The 14,654-nt window shown below is 36.9% G+C and overlaps 1 protein-coding gene across 3 annotated transcripts in view; it reads right to left on the bottom strand.

Moving 5' to 3' along the window:
- Positions 1-14,654, bottom strand: part of PLAG1 (PLAG1 zinc finger) — a 52,640-nt gene that overhangs the window by 32,110 nt on the left and 5,876 nt on the right. The window contains exon 2 of one of the 3 annotated variants that reach the window (XM_037379093.1): positions 6,010-6,068. The exons of the other annotated variants lie outside the window; for them this stretch is intronic. The gene's annotated coding sequence lies outside the window, so the exon portion shown is untranslated. The remainder of the gene's footprint in view (positions 1-6,009; positions 6,069-14,654) is intronic. 3 annotated transcript variants of the gene reach the window in all.

The raw sequence follows: 14,654 nt of genomic DNA, 5'->3' as shown, positions 1-14,654 counted from the left end.
AAGTACACCAAGGAGTCAATCAGCATGGCTGGCATAAAGAATAACTATAAGCTTATCAAAAGTTAAGTTTAGGCTGGAAATTAAAAGGGTTCTTAAACAACAAAACACTGGCTTCAAGTTTACATGTTAGAAGATAGGGATGCGAATAGAGGAAAAAATGTAACTAGTTCGCAAGTGGGTCTACACAGGTTTACAGACACAGACATGGTTTCTGTGACAGCAAGGCACTTGACTCAGAATGATTTGTTCCACTTCTGGGTGATGTGCTCTAGTCTGTGTCCCGAATACTCATCAGAATGCAACGATGGTCCTAGCAGGTCAATGCAGAAGCCCATCGAGCCCAGCAACCTTGCTCCAGTAACAGCCAACAGCAGATCATGAGGAAGGTAAGCATGTAGTATTTTGGAGAATTATCACCATTTGTGATTTAGGGACTTCCTGAGCTGGAAATATTTAATAACGCTCTTTTCCACTAACTTGGCAGCCCCCTCCTCTGCCTATGTAAGCTTTTTAACTTGCAACACCCAGTGGCAAGGAGTTCCACAGCTTATTTTCACGTTTTATTAACAACTGCTTTCTTTTAGCTTGTTCTGAACACATCTCTCACTATTTCTCCTTCCTCTCAGCTAATAATTTTGGCCCCACTTCATCCCATCTATGCCACTCATGATTCCCTTACGATCCCCTGTCTGTGCTATGAAACCCCTATTGTATTCTCCCTTTTGTAGTCTCTTACCAGGCTGAAAAGTCTAAGCCCACTTAGGCCTTCCTTGCATGGAAGCTGTTTCACTACTTTTTTCATATTCATCACCTTGTCCCGTATTTTTGCCACTCTGCACATATCTTTTGTGCACTAGTCAGGAGACAGACACACCATGGATTGCTGCCTGTTTTATTTCTTTCCTAACAATTCCCAATTTCCATTGAAGTACTACAATAAGCTTGACATCTACATCAGGCAAGTCAGCATACACTTGAACAACGGGGGGCAGGAGTATGGTAGAAGGACACGTGAACAAATACAACACACTGGTGAAGAGGCAACACAACTTGGAAAAGGAAATCGAGCTCCACAAAGCAAGCGAAGTTCTCTGAAGGAATAAATAAATGTGCAGACAAGGGAGATGCAACTGAATGGCATGCAGGTATACCTGCACTGAAGTGGCTGGAGACTGACAGACAAAGCTGAACAGACCGGTAGTTACTGTCTCTTCCAATAAAAAAGCTGGAGACGTGAAATGAAATTATGAGGACACAGGCTCAAGAAGGAAACATACCTGTTCTTCACACATTTCTGCTGTGGAACTCCTTGCAACAGGGCATTTAGACACTTAAAGAGTTTACAAAGGCTCAAGAGGCCACAGGAAAAAGTTATGGGAAAAGTCCAGTAAAAGTAACTACATACACACCCCACCATGTCTGGCTCAGAAAGCCTTTGACAAGTGAATTATTAAAGACGAGGTGCATACTCTGGGAAAGCCATCCCTACATGTTTGCCCTGCTCTTGTGCCTGTCACCACATCTTTGGTTTTGCCATTGTCAGAAACAGAACACCAGGCTTTGATATGTTCACAAGTGTAATTATTCTTAGTAAATAAAATGCAAACATAGAATTTGATCAGCATTTATCAGGTTGATTAAAAGTGGTATTTGTCATCTCAGGCCTTGATAGGGCTGGTAAGACCTGTGATAACAGTTTTCTAACAAGTCTTGATTTGAAAGCAGGACAATTCCTCTGTTAATTTACACAAGAACTGGCACTGTTGTCAGTAGGTACAAATGCTAACTCAAACCCAGCATATTTTACTACTGGCAGAATGAGTAGGATCACATTTCACCATGCTGCCAAACACTTGCCATTATAAGACAAACCCCTCTACATAAGACAACTTACAACTTTGCCAGACTGCCGTTTGGGCTGAAATTTTACAGGTTAGTGTCTGCTTCAGTGTTTTGTTTCTTCACTTTTTATTCATTCAAAACAGTACAGCCATTTAAAAAAAAATAAAGGTTAATGGAAAAAAAGGTTTTGCCTGTGTCAAAAGATTCTGACAGACTTTTCCTACTTTTCCTTTTCCTAGAGTTTTGAATCCCTGCCCCTTGGGATGGAGACTTGAAATTACACAGGGATAGTGGTAGAGCTGTGATTTTACCCAAATTTGGCCAATTTCTTGATTATTTATTCCACAAGCTCCTTAGCCATTCATAAACCAATATTTTGAGCCAGATAATTGAATATTGTCCTAGAGGACTCGGATTCTACTAGAGATCTCTGTGTCACTTAAATTGAATGCAACAGAAGAGGTCATTAATTTTCCAGGTCCTTGGCATGGGTCTACAAGGAGTGATTTGCAGAAACACTTAGTGCCTGCAGCTGCAGTGGAAGGCAGTGAAAGCTGTGTTCTAAACAGATTATGAAGACAATTGTTTTGAAAAACTTGGCCTAGTAATCTCAAAACAGGTTCTCCCAAAAAATGCCACAGAAACTTGATTCTTAAAAAAGCAACCCTCAGAAAAACTGTAAGAGCCATTTATTTTATTCTCACTCTGCATTTTATCCTGAGCATGCACTGCAGGCTTTCCTATCAAGGTGCTTACAGTACAAGTGTCATGATGCAGGTTGGGCAAGTAGTGTCTCTCCATCGCAAGCGTCAGAAACCATGTACAAGCAGCTAGGTATTTCACAAGGGTATGGACTGTGATTGTAGGGTAGGATTTCTCAAAGTATCCAGAGCCTGAGGCAAAACATCAAATGTGCTAGAGAGCATACCAGAACTCTGTATAAATATGTTCCATTGTCAAGATCCATGCATAAGTTTCCAGCCAGCAAACTGGCTTGCGAACTCCCATCTGCAGGATACATACAGTTTTGAGAACTAGCATCCCACTGGGTATTTGCCTTCAGTGATCCAGGGCCTGAAAAGTAGGATAGCATAGGAGTGCCCATGGCGATGACTGAGAGGAACATAATTTGGCTTTGTGTAAATGAGGGACAGCTGAATTTACTTTTTTATTTAAAAACAGTAGTGTCAGCCACTGTTGTTAAATTAGCACACAAAATTAAACAGGGTGCATATATGCAACCACAAGTACTTTAACTGCTTTTTCCCCTTTCCTTTCCACATGTCTCAGTTCTCCTCCTTCAAGTAACACTGTAAGCTTCTTAGGGGAAGGACAGATGCCTGCTGTGTTTTCCTTTTCAGCCTCTAGTACATGGAATCCTAAAAATGGATGCTGCTTTTTTTTTTTTTTTTTTAAGACATGAACAAAGCAACACAACTCCGAGAGCCTCCTTTAGTTCTATTTATTCTTACCCGGTCATCAGTGCTTAGAAACAAACATTCTTCCTGTCCACTGCTCTCCTGTGAAAGACCACAGTATCTATAGTTACTGGAGAAGAGTGCTTCAGTTATCTGGGCTCCGATCCTTCCCATGCTTTACTTTTCAGCTTGCCCTAGAAGGCTTGCTTTCTCAGAGGATACTAGAACGAAGATTTCTGTCTTTCCAAAGGCACTGAAATTCTCTCATCACTGGGAAGCTTGTCACTCCTTAAAAGAACCAAATACCAACATCATATCTGAAACTGAAGACCTGAAGAGTCACTTCTGATCAGCTCTCAACTTCCAGCTAACTTGCCAGGCCTCCCCTGGTCCTGGTGCAAGGGAAACCAGGAGACTGCAACTCCAGCCCTAAGAAACGCTGCCAGAGAGCACAGGCTGAGCTTTTTAAAAAAGAGCTGCAAACTTTCCCCAAAACATTTTTTATTCTTAGTTGTAGGTCTTCCTGCAAAAGGAAAGCATATTGGGCAGGTGGCACACACTGCCACAGTAACGCTGTGAAACTCTCACCAGAAGGACAGAAATAGCATCAGAAACAGCACCTCAACTTCCTTCAAAAGATCCATGATTTTCTAACAGTCCTAGGAAGCAAACACCATAATTCCCCATCCTAAGAACACAATGGCACGAGGAAGCAGGGGGAGAAGGACTATATCAAGCAAGAATCTTTCCTATTCCTTTCTTAAACCATGCCTGCTTATAAGAGGCGACCTCACACAAATAGGAGGTATTTTTGGCTGATCTTGATGGGCTGCTTCTCCTTGGCCACTTGGAAATCAGATTCATTAAAGAAAATACTGTAATTTTGGCTAGAAGTAGCTTAAGAGCTTTCCTCTTTAGTAAATACCATGAGATGATACTTCCCTTTTTAGTTCAGTGGAGCAGCACAAATTTGTGCCTAAGAAATTTTGGGCGTAATGCTGAAAGAAACAAACAAGCCAAAGTCCAAGTTGACGCAAATATCCTCTCAGGACAGCTGTTTATTTTATATAATTCTTCCAGCTGTGCAAAAGGTGCTCAAAACAGCACGCTGCAGAAGAAAGGGAGGCAGCTCAACCCAACCTGCACTACGGCAGAGTTCTTCCCAGGGGTGGGGGGGCGGCGAGAAGTCTGAGCCCAAGGAGCTGCTGCGGTGCACACAGTGCAGCAAGACCCAGGACCTGAAACTCTGTTACCAGGTGCACATTTCTTATGGTTCATCTCAAGGAATGTGTTAAAAACAGCACACAAGAACCCACTGAAGCTTCAAGTAGTCAGATGATCGACACATTTTGCAGGTATATCCTCGGCCACAATCTGCTAGTGCTTTATCTATAAACTACTTACCAAGACACAAATATCCCTCTGCTTCCTAGTGCTCCTATGTTACAGAGCACCATCAGACTAAGCAGTGCAGAAATAAGCACACAAACATTTTCAAACGTTTTTCTTTTGCAACTGATGAGCAATATGTGACTGAAAAATGATGAAAGCAGAGTAGAAAAACAATCTAGTATGGGAAAACGGTACATTAAAAAAAGTAGTAATGAAACATTCAGGACAGGATGAATCAGAACAAAAATGAAACAACATTTCCTATAAATCAAAGATCTCAAAATACTAAATGATAAGAGGCAATTATGAAGAAATCTAAACACTTGCAAAAATAAAAAGGCCAGATCAACAAGGTGTTTTGAAATATTATTAAAATACCTTGAGAAGGTAGTTTTCAGAAGCACTGACAACCCTGGACAACCTTATTTTATGCTCTCCATTTTTTCTTAGAGACGTGAATGAAAACCATTGTTAAGGAAAATGGCACAAACTTGGAACAGACATCAAAGAGTAACAAGATGGGAAACAAATCATTACTAGACAGGAAAAGAGAGAAATCAGAAATCCAGAAAACCTGAAGCAGAATAACAAACAGTTAATGTTGTTGAGGACAGTGGGACACAGTGATGATGGCTAGAAACACACACTTTTCTGGTCCTCTTTTACTATAAGGAACTTATCATGGGCTTGACCCCTCATCTGTTTTGGTTTTTTAAATATAAAAGCTCCTCATCAGTAAATACACTCTCATCTTAAAAACATAATTATGGGCTGAAAGTTGACACTAAGAATAGCACTAAGGAACTTCATAGTCATGTCTTCTTGATTTCTGTATCAATTTACTTGATTGCAACAGTCAAGCATATGTCCTTTGGTCCTCAAGACTGAAAGGAGGTCTTAAGAGTGTTAGTCTTAAAGAGATGTTTGACAGGGTGACACTTTGGAGTTTAAATCCATAAATAACAGTTGAAATATCAATGTGTAACTGTAAATACATGCACACATATAAAGGACAAAGCATTCACAATTTTTTAGCAACTTTAAAGAAAAGCAAGTGTCTGAGTAAAGTAAAAAAAATTAGATTAGGGAAACATAAAAAAAAAATATTAATACATATTCCACTAATCCATACTGGCATGCCAGGAAAACTTAAAGACAATCTGGAATAAACCTCACGAATTCTTATAATTAGGACATACATGAGGAATAACATCATGAATAAGTCTTCAAATTAGCAAGTGACCAAGAAGTATATGCTTTGCCAATTTCAGTTCAAATCAAAATACTTCATGATACAAGCATATTTTTAGTACTTTTACAAATAAATGAGTTCTTTGGAATAAGATTCTTCACTCACATTCTCATTTTTTTCCCTGCAGTGTCAGAAACAGCCATTTCAAGATGACTTTTGCAAATCTGCAAATTGAAAGGGACAATTAACATGTAATCTTACGTGAAGTTGAGTCTTCGAAAAAAAGGACAAAAATCTTCTAAATATGAATCTCGGAAAAGTTGGGGTTTTTTTCCTTCACTTTAATGCCTGTCTGAAATAACTACTTCACTAACCTGGTGACACACTTATTTACTATATTTTCTTATGCCCGTTATTCAGTGGTTGGCAGTAATACAACTTCATTTAGCAATAGCTTGGACCCCTCAGTAAGGGAATGTGTACATAGTAGCTCTCTAATCTTGCTGCCCAGCTGCTAAGACAGTCACATGAGTCACTTGCTGCCTTTAGAGCAACACACGCCACTTGCTGAATTTAGAGACATTCTCTGTTTCTGCACTGGCCATACATATAAATTGAGTAATACCCTATCCTAATCACATACAAAACTCTCTAGGTTGTTTTCTTATTTATTTTTTTTTTAACACCAGTGAGGCAAGCAACGTATTTTTTACTAATGCAGTTAATGACCCAGCTCCACAGTGTGGTTTATGTACTGTTTTTCAGCATTATTGTTTTCACTCTAGTTTGGCTAACTTCAGGAATCAGTTCAAATGTAGGTAACTTCATCTAATTGTTCAGTGAAAATCCAGCCCTGGAAGAATGAAGAACTCCATCTGCCAGGATGATTCAGTACACAGCTTCGGAACAAAACGCTTCACAACAATCCCTTCCTTATCAGGATTTTAAACTGTGACTGTTTGGAACACCACCTTATTCAACAGTCTATTTAAAAACAATTTACAAAAAGACTGACATAGTTACTTCCATGCAGCACCCCAGTCTACTAATACATAAAACTCCTTGTTGAAAATACTTCATTTATTTAACATAATCTATAGGTGATATGTAGAAAGTACCGTCGCATACAAACAGTACATAGCCTCACAAAACAACACTGTGAGGATAATCTTCTTTGGACTGTCACTGCATCCTCAGTGTAGGCCCTATAATGTTTCATTTTGCTCTATATCACACACTATCTTCTTTCCTTATATGCTCCCTGTGTCTCATCATGGCACTGTTCTTTGCAGATGGTTGTATATAGAAGCCATCAACAATAAGACATACTATGCTGTGGTCGTATGTGTCCACAGACTACCAGCGTAACAAAACCCCCACAGAATCATGCTTCAAGGTACAGGGCTAACGCCACCAAAACCGAGGAATCTTTTAGATTATATGAAACACACTTCTCCAGCTTAAAAATATATTGGCCTAAATCACAAAAGGTGTTTTAGTGTGCCTAAAGAAGAAAGCAGTGCGTCTCACCTTACCTATTAGTTTCAAATACAGGCAGGCTTGCCTTGAAAAGGTCTTTACAGACTTCTTGCCAGGAGGGAATCACAGTAGGCAACGTCCCCGACTCGCCAGTCAAGCAGCAGCACATTTTCAAGTTAAACACTCTAATCTGTCAGATAACATTAACTACAGCTCCATACCTAGCCAGAATAGAATACCAAGTAGTAACTACTAACTAAACTTTTCACTCATGTTGTACCACTTTGTATTATAAGCACTGGTAAAAATAAATGAAGATGGTTATTTCTAAGCTGTTTCAGCAAACTTTGCACAGTAATTCAACTAAGTATAAGCAAATTCCTTGTATTGGTGTTTAATACCTAAAATATTCTAGCCACTGATGTACACAGTGGCAGTCAACCTAATGTCAAATTTCAGACTAACAGACACATATCTACTGCTCTTACAAGTAACATCTAAGATTTCTGAAGTCAAAAGATAAATCCTAACTATTATTTTGCTGTTGTATTTTTTGCACTTTACGGATTTTCTGCCAAGTCAGTATTGCCGTTTCCCACGTTTGTGTGACTCTACACAGCGACAGTATACAATTGCAAAAATCAAAAAAGCAAACAAAGTGGCAGAGGAACATGGGGCAAGATTAGCAACTGAAACTACTAATCCAGCTGGCATCAATTCCCATTCTCCTTTACTCTATCTCTGCCATAATCAGTATAGCATTCCAGTCAGGTATTTGGCTATCACAAAACAATATCCTACATCAAAATTAGGAATTGCTGCCCACACACACCGAGAACAGGTTTTTTGCATATGCCATTTTTAATCAACAATTTTTCTCAAATAACAAGAATGCCTTAAAGCAGGCCAAACCGTGCTAACATATAAAACAATTCTTGGAAAAAAGGCTGCAGTTTGATAATGCACGTATTATGCATTCTATTAAAGAAGCCTCTCTCCATCAGAGTTCAAGTTTATGGGTATATTTCTGTGATAACCTGAAACCTTTCAGATGGACTCTAGTAAGAAGTAGCTGCCTGGAATAAAAACATTGCCTACAGATTGATGTATGATGATTTAGTGGATGAGCATGTTAGAAGTATAAACTCTTTAGACACAGCTATTTTTAAGTGGTCTTTAAAAAAAATATGAAATGTTAATTCTGTTTTCCAATAAACATAACTTTTGATCTGCTGAGTCAGAGGTGTTATGCATAATAATCACAGCAGGAGTATAATGCTCTTTGTATTTGTTTTGAGGAAAAAGCATGAGCACAATTCCATGCAAATAACAAGAAAAAAAAGATCATGGAGCAGAATCCAATTAAAATGGATTCCAATGACCATAGGGAAATGGTCATTCTGACAAAACAAAACACTTGTTTTTCTAGGTACAATCCACATTACTAGAAAGTCAACTCCAAAGCCACGTAACTTTTACATTCAAGTTTTATAATATGCACTTCCAACACTGGACTAAAATACTGTGCGCTTCTAAATCAGTACCATATCACTCTTCTATGTATCCCTTTTAATTCTGAATTCAAATCCACAAAGCCAACAAACTCATTAACCTTAGAAAGCACTTTATCATGCACTATCTGAATGTAGTAGAAGAGCTTTATGTTTGTACAGCTCCCAGAAATAATCATGGTAGGGTTCCGAATACCTATGCATGTCTAGGTACCTAACCTTTTCACCGCACACACCACCACCACCCCCCAAAAAAAAAAAATAAATTACAGATATATATGGACACAACCAAATTTTTTTTCTTTGATAAAGTTTTGGTGGTTTTGTTACGGAAAACTACATTCTTCTAAATGTACATTATGTATTATTTTCATAAATAAATTAATATAACAAACATTCCCTTACTGAGAAATCCAAGGTCTTGCTAAATGAATCTCCCACAACATTTAAGTATTATTTACTAGGTCAAAAAATATCATCGGATTAGTATAGTAGTAATTTTCCTTTGCTTTTAAAATAGTTAAATATTTTTCCAATATCTTTAGTAAAAGGATTTTTGTCCTTTTCAAATACTCTAACTTCATATTTGGTTACATTAATTCCCCTTTCAAGTTGACAGACTTGGAAAAATCATCCTGAAGTGTCCATTTCTGATACTGCAGGAAAAAATGAAAATGTGAGTGAAGGAAGGATCTTATTCCAAATAATTAATTTATTTGTAAAAGCCAGAGTAAAGCAATTCCCTGTTCACACTGTAGAAAGAGACCAATCCTTCACTGCAGGTCCCACTTTCAAGACACTGCAGTTCCATCATTAAGCAGCATCCCCTGCTGAGAAGCACATGACTCTACTGTTCCATGTTGTACCCTCAATGACCAACAGTTTCCAAATGGTGCTAAAAAAAAATACTTATTTTAACCTATAAAAAACCCTGAACAGCTTGATTCTTGACAACCTGAAAGATCACTCCTTTTCATGAGTGCTATCTGAAAGAACCTCAAACGGATGTTACAATAAAAAAAAAAAAAGATGGGAAAATACCACTCTCTCAAGAAGCATTTAAACTTTAACATAGATCTCTCATTCGGAAACAAGCTTAAAATGTTAGCACTACAGAATATACAGTTACTTCTGTACATTTACTAATGAACTACCTAAAATCTGATAGATGGAAATGTTGGTATTTGGAAAGCATGAAGCAGAGGCTGAATATCTTGAAGGTCACAGTGAAAAGAATTGTCAGCATCCAACTGGATTTTAATAAGCTTTGCCAGAGGAAGCTGGGACACACATTTTTATTGACTGTTTGTTCAATTTAATTTGTTTTGATTTGCAGCAAAGCACTGTTGAAGAGTCCAAGGAAACTTTCAAATAACCTGTTAAGATCAGACGGGAAAAAAAAAAGGTCTCCTTCTTCCATCTACAAATTCTGTAGTTCAGGTCATTTAATAACTTTGCCAGCCACTGCAACACTCAAAAAAATATCAAGAAAGAGACTTCCTAAACAAATGAATGCAACAAGCATGTGTGTGTGTGGGGGGGAATTAATACATTTTTATCTCCACATAACCAGGATAAAAATACACAAAGGAAGAACTTAGAATACTTGCTCTTCAGGCCTATGCTCTGCCATGCACTGGGGTGGAGTATACATACTTTCGACTACATATTCTCTCAGATGTGCCCCCTAAACACAAAATCACATAATGAATTTTAAAAAGTTGCTAAGTAGCAGTACATTCAAAAGAGGGATACAAATACATTATGATCTCTACCACTAAACCTCTTAACCTTCCTACAAAGGCCTAAGTTACAAAAAGTTTGGGGGCAAAAGAGAGATATGGGTGGATAATCTTCAGAGCACTGTTGGCAGCAAAAGTGGTTGCAAATTTTTACGTATATTTGGGAAAGAAGAATTAATAACTCAGGTAAGCTCTGCCTTCTTCAAACTACGAGTCTATCTCAACAAACAAATGCTATTTAAGTACGACTACACGTAACGGTTACAGAGTACTTGCAACCCGATGGCAAATTTCTGTCTGCCTTTAAGCTTTTTTGGTAAGCTACCTACATAAAACCTTTATGCTAAAACTTCCACCAAATATCAAACTACTTCCTTTATGATAAAATCAGATGCTTAGCAGAAAGGATTATTTGATGTTCAACCACAGTTTAACAACTAAAACTATGACAGGAATAGGGGAGGTTTAGTGCATCCATGAAGTCTTTGAGGGTTTGCTCAGAGTCGAGAGACTTTCTACGGCTTGATTCCTGATGAAAACTGGAACAAACAGCACAATACTCAAGTACTTTTTCAGACAAAACCTTTATGGAACTCAGTCTGCCTAATGAGGAATTGAGGAGTTCATCTCAAGATAACTGAATATGTTACCAGTTTTTAGGCTGCAACATTACCGCATGACTGAAATCCCAAATTCATAGGATTTAAATATTGTGAGAGACTGATGAGCAGTGACGTAAGCCATCAGAACCCCTTCCTGACCACATCTCCCTTTTCACTCAAGGCTTGAAGAAAAATCTGGTCTCCTTTTATGTTCAGTATTTTTACTAGGCAAACTACAGAAAAACAGAAAATGGTAATACATATTCAACCTCTCCAAAGTAAAGCAACTTTCTACTCCAAATGAACAAGTAACCTATGCATTTAAAAACTGCTTAAATGCACTTTCCTTTGAGTACAAATATTTAAGTATAATGAAAAGTAACAAGTTTGTTTTACACAATGCATAGATAAAAACTGTACTAGAAATGGAAATGGATTACCCAAGATGGGCTTAACTTACTTGTTCTCAAATAGTCTGAAGTGGTCAAGTTTTCAAAGGTAAAATAGTATTATACTGCAGGGGAGACCTCTAAAATTTCTTGGTTCTTCCAAGAAACTTATTTCATGGTTTATCATTTCTGAAAGTGTAAAATCTAGATTTATGTTTGCCTTCTAGGAGTGTGTTTGAGTATTTCTTATGAGAAATAGTGATACCAGATATTTGACTAATGCTACAAGGCTGCAAAACCTGACATCTTTTCCTCATAGCCTAGTTTAACATTTATCCAGTTTGGGACTGCTCCCATCATCCAAATACCATTATGATTAAGTTTCCCATGTTACTCTACACCCAATTTCTATACTTGTAGCATCAATAGCACAAGTTATCTCCACATTATTCCTCAGCGCAATTTCTGTAGTACAAAAATGGTCAGCATCAACACTTAATGGGACACATTCATTTTGAGAGAACAGAAGAGTTTTAAATACCTGAAAGAACTGTTCAGTTCAGAAAAGAGCATATCCAAAAGGATATGCTCATGCTGCTAAGACAAAACCCCTTTAAAATTACAACAGGGAAAATACTGCATTTTACAAGTAATGAGAAATTAAATGAGTTTGATATAAATATTTCACATATACTTTTTAAAGCAATTTCAACACATATTAAAAACAGCCTGAATAATGAGGATAATTAATATATTATGATTCTCGGTTAACTTTTAAAGTAACAAATAATACAACTTTGTTGTTTAGGCATAGAACTGATTTCATTGTACTGGTATGCTTATAACCGTACTTAAACGCCATTTAAAATAGCATGTAGCAACACCATCCTTTGACAGATGCAATAATATTTTTATTACTTTTTCTGAAACTGATTAAAATATAGCCATAAGCTATATGTTTGTGCTGGGGTATAATTAGAAGTGGTTTAGTCTAAACACAATCCCAGTATTCAAAAGAATTAAAGAAAACTATCAAGTCACAGAGGGAAAAAAAATCTACAGATTTGAATTAAGTGGCATTTATTGTTATCAGCTATGTCTAAGCTCTTCTCCAAGCTATATGGTTCACTGTTTCCTAGTGTCCTAAATGAAATAAATTACGCGTGTATTGACCACAATAACTTCCAGTGAACAAAATAAGCTCGAACAATGTATATGTTTAGCTTTTAAACAGAGCACAAAACACTGATAGGATTTTTAGGTTTGTTTTATTTTAGTTTAATACTCACTCCTCTTAAAGTACTTGTGAGGGGAAGAACACAGGTAACTGATAACAAGTAGCTAACGCCACAAATCTACACCTTTGTAGTGTATCATCTTATGAAAACATAAGACCAGCTGCAGGCAATTCCTACTTCTACCTATTTATATTGTACCTATAGTTCCATGTGATAAATACTGTATTATTATGTAAATGCACTATTATTATGTAGTAAATGCACTATTAGTATAAATGAAAATTCCGCACGTGACAGTAAGAGTTTGAAGAAACTTAGCACTTACAAACTTGTAAATGTTTTATTACTAACTACACAGGCTTGATTGAAATTTAATAGTAAGCTGCCAGAATCTCTCTTTCTGCCTTCAAAAAGGTCTCTTCTTTAAAAAACCTATATCACAACTGATTCAAAAGACATGATGTTCTTCCTAAACAGCCAGATGTTCCCTTAAAATATGTGTACATATATATGTGTGTGTGTACACTGATACTACATATAAATGTAACAATCATGATAAACACATATACCACACAATAAACAGTTTTATTAGAAGGACAAGCACTTGGGACAGTAAAATATGATTTGCATATACTGGGTCTTTCTGCTATTTCAACATTTAGTGTAATGAAATCTCATTAATTCAGAATCAGATGATTTGCAGGGCTTTTTAGAAAACTTACACACTGATAAATCTGATGCCCTGTAGTATACAAATACATACTCAATAAATGAAGAGGGAAGATAAGTTTTCTGACATCCTCATTGCTTTTTGATTACATGGCAAATCACAGTAAATGTGTGTAAGACAAAATCAACCATCTACACCTTATTTCATGAGAAATACTTCAGACTTGGAAGTCTTCAAAGTATAATGTGACCCATAACCATGAAGAAAAGCTTTTAGGGTGAAAGTTAATAATACACAGTGTCAGGCTACCAGTTAAATTACCTGTACAATATTTAAGTAAATCTATGTGCAATCTGCATGGTTAAATGATATAAAATAAAGCATTATCTACAGCAATATGGAAGAGATTATTATTAGTTATCCTAACTTTAGTAAAAAAACAACTTTGACAAATAATTCCCTTTAAACACTTTCTAATCTGATTTCTAGGGATATTCTCCTTTGAGAAAGGAATTTAGCACATTAAGTGCAAAAGAAGATTATAGCAATTCAGTTTACTGTAACAGACACTTCTTGCATTCTTCCAAGTTCCTTTACATAGTTATTTCTTAATTGCATCTGATGGCAATTCTAGGTTTTACTTTCCTGATTCCCACTTGACTTCTCAAAGCTGATTTGAGCTATTTTACTTCAGAGTTTTGAGTCACTGTTCTGTGTATTATAGCCACACTTGTCTACATTCATCTGTTTATCTTTCTCACTTTTTGATTTTATACTAGTTCATACATATACTAGTTTATACTAGTTCAGTGCTGTTTTTTCGTTTGGGGGTGGTGGTGTCCTTCTTTCTTTTAAACACATAAAACAAAATCATGCAAACTGGGCCACATTCTACTCACTTCGTGCCCACTTGTAAGTCTATCAAAACTCTATGAAAACCACCAGGGTTGTGCATGCATATAATAGCTCACCACTCTGGCCATGTATTTTAATGTACTTGACAAGGTATCTCTATACACTGGACAGAAAGTGAATTAGGAAAGGGACAGAAGTTATTACAAAGAAGGCTCTAATAGAAACTTATTTATTCCTTCAACATGAGAATAACTATATAAGCTTTCCCACTCTTCACTGTCAAGTACATACGGTGGTTAATTTTAATGCCATGATCCTACAGTA

This window comes from Falco rusticolus, chromosome 3, assembly GCF_015220075.1.
Source record: "Falco rusticolus isolate bFalRus1 chromosome 3, bFalRus1.pri, whole genome shotgun sequence".
Classification (NCBI taxonomy): domain Eukaryota; kingdom Metazoa; phylum Chordata; class Aves; order Falconiformes; family Falconidae; genus Falco; species Falco rusticolus.
The sequence above is the reverse complement of the archived record's forward strand: the minus strand, read 5'-3'. Positions and strand labels throughout refer to the sequence as shown.